Raw genomic sequence first — 5004 nt, 5'->3', positions numbered from 1 at the left:
ATATTGAACCAAACCTCTGCGCTAAATGCGAATCCGAGGTCTGTTAGCCCCCGTCACGTCAGGTTCGAGGTCATTTGAAGGTCAAGTAGCGAAAACGTCATTGAATAATCGTGAAAATTAATATATATGTGGTTTTAGACTCGCTGAACCCGAATCCGAGGTCTGTTAACCTCCATAATGTCAGGCTCGAGGTCAAATAGGGCAAACAATTTAATGAATAAAAAAAACTTTTGTTTTTTCTTTTTCTATATTTAAATCAGTATCTTCGTGTACTAATGTTTTTATATTTAATAAAATGAAATAAAAATTAAATGAATCCGAATATGGGGCTCTCTTGATTCTTAAAGGCCATATAGAGGTCATATCGAGGTCATTCCAAGGTCAAATTCAGGTTTATTCAATGAATTTTTCCCTACTTGACCTTCAAATGACCTGAACCTGACCGGATGGAGGCTAACAGACCCCGGACTCGCACTCAGGGCGTCGAATACCATAGGCATATAAAGGTTTGGTTCAATAAGCAGCAACTTTTTTTTGTAAATCTGTGTTATCAATAAGGCTTATAGTGTTTTCGTTTATACCAAAACATGTTATCTTTTCATTGCCCCTTTCTCTTTTCGTGTTTGATTCTAAAATAAAGGCAAACGGTGAGATTTTGTGTTCGTTTCTTAAAATGTCACACTCTTGTAAGGCAAAAAAGGCACATTCTCTGCCCTTTGAAGCCTTTTCAGGGGAGAAGTTTGCACTGAAACACAGATAGTTGCTTAAAACGATAATATTATGGAATGCGTGAGCCAGACAAGAACAAGAGTTGAAATTTCTATGAAAATGTACGATACAGGCGTATGAGTAACCTTCTTTCAGGACATATTTCATACAAATAAATAGGGCTAGGAATCTCATGAAAATGAATATTTCTATTGGCCATCTTCAAATGCAAATTATTAAGTTATCTTTGCGAATCATGAAATTTCCTTTAAAATGTCATTTGATCATAAGTGCATATTTTTCAAAATATGCCTGTTTTTACTTCTTTATTGCGCATATTTTAGTATAGAAATTTAACAATAAGTGCATGTTTTGTTTTTGCATATTTTTGCTTTGTTCGATTTACAACCATTTAAATTTAGGGCGACTTTTCTTGACAAAAGAATTAACTATAATTGTTTTCAAAACTGAACTGGAGTTAATGAAAGTTTTTTTTGTGTTTTTAAAGTTGTTGAGATTTTTCCTTCATTAATTAAAGTATTAAAAAAATAAATATAACAAAATTAAAAATTATCTAATTGCCGATGACTAAGATTATACTGGAACTAATGAAAGCTTTTTTTTTTAAGTTCTTGAGTTTTTTATTCCGTTAGGTAAATTATTACAAAATAAAATAAAAATAGCAAAGATAAAAAATAAATAAATAAAAATGTGGTGTCTTTTATTCCTGTTACATCCTCGTGGCAGGCCCTGGGCACCGCAAGTGTGGCAATTTGCGCGCTAATAACAGGTTAAATGTTGAAAGTATTTTTAAAGTCCATTTATCAATTTTAGTCAAACTAAATAACTTTTTTAAAACACTTTGATATAAAAGCCACCACTTAAAATTTTTCAATTAAATTCGTGTACTTTTATTTCATTAAATATTATAAATTAAATAATAAAAATTATAGCCTTAGTTGGTAGATAGGCAAGGACATGTTAGTGTTGAAGCTTGGCCAAGCATCTTTCACCCATATTGTGATATTAACAAGCATATATTTTTTAATAAACCGACTCCAAACTATCTTTTTTTAATCTCTTCAAACGGCTTTTGCTTTACTATAGAAATTGAAGTATGCTGTGAAGCCTTTAAATAATTTTAAATTTTCATATATCTGGCAACCCTGTTTTTAAAATTTTTTTCCAAAAACTTTTTACAGAAAATTCCAAGTAAAATGGGAGAAAATAGAACAAATCTGTTGAATTGTTAATAGGTGTAAGGCTGCAAAAACTTCAAAAAATCCAAAATACGTGTCTACTCGATTTGGTATTTTTCAATATGCCACGGATTTTGATACCTTGGAGCTATACCTTAAAAATTTTTTTTTTTTTGATTTTCAAGCAACTATTTTGGCCACTTTTCCAGTCTTCTGACACACTGTGAAGTGTCAAAAAACACGTTTTTGCGTCTTTGAATTCTGATGACCGCAATAATAGAAAATTGATGACCCTAATGATCGAACTCTTATAACCATGATAAAAACATAAAAACAAGGTAAAACCATTGAGAGACGGTCTGACGTTTGCCAGCAATATAATTTCAAAATTCAACAACAACAATTGTGAACAATTTAATATTAATACCCGAGCGCACTTGTGCACAACCGTATTATAACTTTGTTCACATAACGGTTGTTTGTAACAGGCAAAACGAATCGAGATAGATATAGACAAATGTATACATAAATGATCAGAATGAAAAAAGAAATCGATTAAGCGGTGATTGTCTGTCCGTCCGTCCGTCTGTGCACACGATAACTCGAGTAACAAGTAATTTTTAGCAAACCAAAACCGACTTATATATATATATATATGTATGCATATATCTATTTCATGATCGGATCTAAACCAGATTAGTATGGGACCACCTCTGGAACACTACCTTTCCGATGCAAAAATCGAAATCGGTTGACGTGGTCAAAAGTTATGCGGTAACATACATAAAAAAAAAATCCGACGAACTGATAATCTCCTCCTTTTTTGGAAGTCGGTTAAAAATTGAGATATGTTAACGAAACTCGGTATGTGTACTCTCTTTCCAGCGTAGGACGGTTGTTATTGAAAATGGGCAAAATCGGACAATAACCACGGCTACCTCCCATATAGCGGTAGTTTTCAGAAATACGAAAACTGTGATATTTTAGTAACTAATTAAGCCTATTCACTCAAAATTGATATTTACAATGACTTTTAGACGAAAAATAAGCATACTATAAATTTCTGGAAAATGGGCGTAGCCACGCCCACTTATGTATGATTACATGTGTATGCAAGGTTGTGGCCTTGGTACAGCATATCAAATGGCTGAAAATTTTGAAAATCGGACAATAACCACACCCACATCCCATATAACGGTAATTTGGAGAAATACGAAATCTTCGATAAATCAGTAAATACCGAAGCTAATTTATTCAATATTGATGTTTGCAATAACTATTTAGCACCAAATACGTTTATAATAAAATCTTGGAAAATGGGCGTGGCACCGCCCACTTATGACCACATATGTGTATCTCGGTAACCGTTCGAGCAATTTGTACCAAACAAGAAATGAGTATTGGGCTTGCCACATAAAAGCAAAACGCTGTTATTGAAATCGGACTAAAATCACACGCACTTTTAATATAACGGTAAATTTCAGAAATGCTTGAAACTTCGATATTTCGAAATTTATGGACGCTAATTTACACAGCGGCCGCTGTGGTGTACTCGTAAGCATTGCGCGCTTCCACTCCGCAGGGCCTGGGTTCAAGCCCTGGTCAAAGCAACATCGCAAAAAATTTAGAAAAAATTTTTTTTCTTAACAGCGAGCCCCCCTCGGCAGGCAGTGGCAAAACTTCGAGTGTATTTCTGCTATGAGGAACAGCTTCTCATTAAAATACAATCGCCGTTCGGAGTCGGCGTAAAACTGTAGGTCCCTCCCCTCTGTATGACAACTTCAAGGCACACGCCACAAATTGGAGGAGAAGCTCGGTCAAACACTAACATACATATGTGTAAGCGCCAATATATTATTATTATTAATTTACACAAAATTGATACTAACAACCTTCCATTGAAAAGAAGTAATATTATAATGGAATTTTGGAAAATGGAAATTTTAATAATTTTGTATTTTAGTTTTTTTATGACTCTTTATTTTGTTTAAACTTGCCTTTCCTAACTTATGCTATCGAATGCAAAACAAGTCACGAAATTAAATCTACGATAAGTTTATTTGATCTATTTTCTCACATAAACACCAAATCTTGATTATCGGTGCATATCGTCTATGCCTTGACAAAATCTGTTCCTTTGCCTAAACCAAATTTAACGCTTATTAATTTAATGAACACTTCATCTAGCCTAAGACCCTTTATCATCGTATATGCCAACACCAGCTGGGAAATGTAAAATAGGTACTTGAATATTAAATGCACTCGACTTATCCGATTATATCGGGTCACGGCTGTTCTTGGATTTTCAAGTGGATCATTACAAAGAAAGTACTTCATGCCCTGCATATAAGTGTAACACCATTTCTTGTAGTCGAATAGACGCGTATCGCAGAGGAATAACTTTTGATCAACAGCATCCATTCGCTTCCAGACGTTGCGCATATTATCATTATCGAATTTCCAATCGTACTGAGTGAAGTAGGCGATCACATTCAGAAATAGTTGCGTTTTGCGCACCCAAGGTAAGACGCTTGTGAGGAAAAGAAATATGAATGTGAGTATGCTCTGTGATATTTTGGCCTTTCTACTTACCGTTCTTTTCTTCCAACTATTTTTAGACCAAAATCAATCACAAAAGTACCTATCAGATGGTAGTATATACTAAGATACTTGAATAACAGCTGATTGTCAATTAAATTTGGACACAAAACCCATAAGTGGCGTTGCAACGGGTTTGTTAGGTAATGCGACAAAGTCTCTGACGTTACAAATCCCGCTGGTGTGTATGTGAGATACCAAAGCGTATACTTTGGGACTCGGTGGGGTGGGTGATACTTTTGCTAACGTTGCCTCTGCAGGTATAATTACTTGCGCCTCCGACAACTGAGGCCTTCTATGGGCCTCAACATCCTGATGCATTGCCCAAGTGGCTGCCAATATCGCATTCACTGTGAAATCGGCACAGATTATATCTAAGTGTTTATCTTTGCGAACGGGCAGAAGACGCGATAGGCCAGCAGCCAGGGCAAAGAATCGAACCTGTGATACCGTAAACATTATTTATCCAACCCGCTATGGGTTCACGGTTGGTCGAAAT

General features: G+C 35.0%; 1 pseudogene; it reads right to left on the bottom strand.

Annotated features, from left to right (window-relative positions):
* Window positions 1-3906: 3906 nt before the first annotated feature.
* Window positions 3907-5001, bottom strand: LOC118756583 (annotated as a pseudogene).
* Window positions 5002-5004: the final 3 nt, after the last annotated feature.

Source organism: Rhagoletis pomonella, unplaced genomic scaffold, assembly GCF_013731165.1.
Source record: "Rhagoletis pomonella isolate Grant_MI unplaced genomic scaffold, Rhpom_1.0 Rhpom_scaffold_10970, whole genome shotgun sequence".
Taxonomy (NCBI): domain Eukaryota; kingdom Metazoa; phylum Arthropoda; class Insecta; order Diptera; family Tephritidae; genus Rhagoletis; species Rhagoletis pomonella.
The sequence above is the reverse complement of the archived record's forward strand: the minus strand, read 5'-3'. Positions and strand labels throughout refer to the sequence as shown.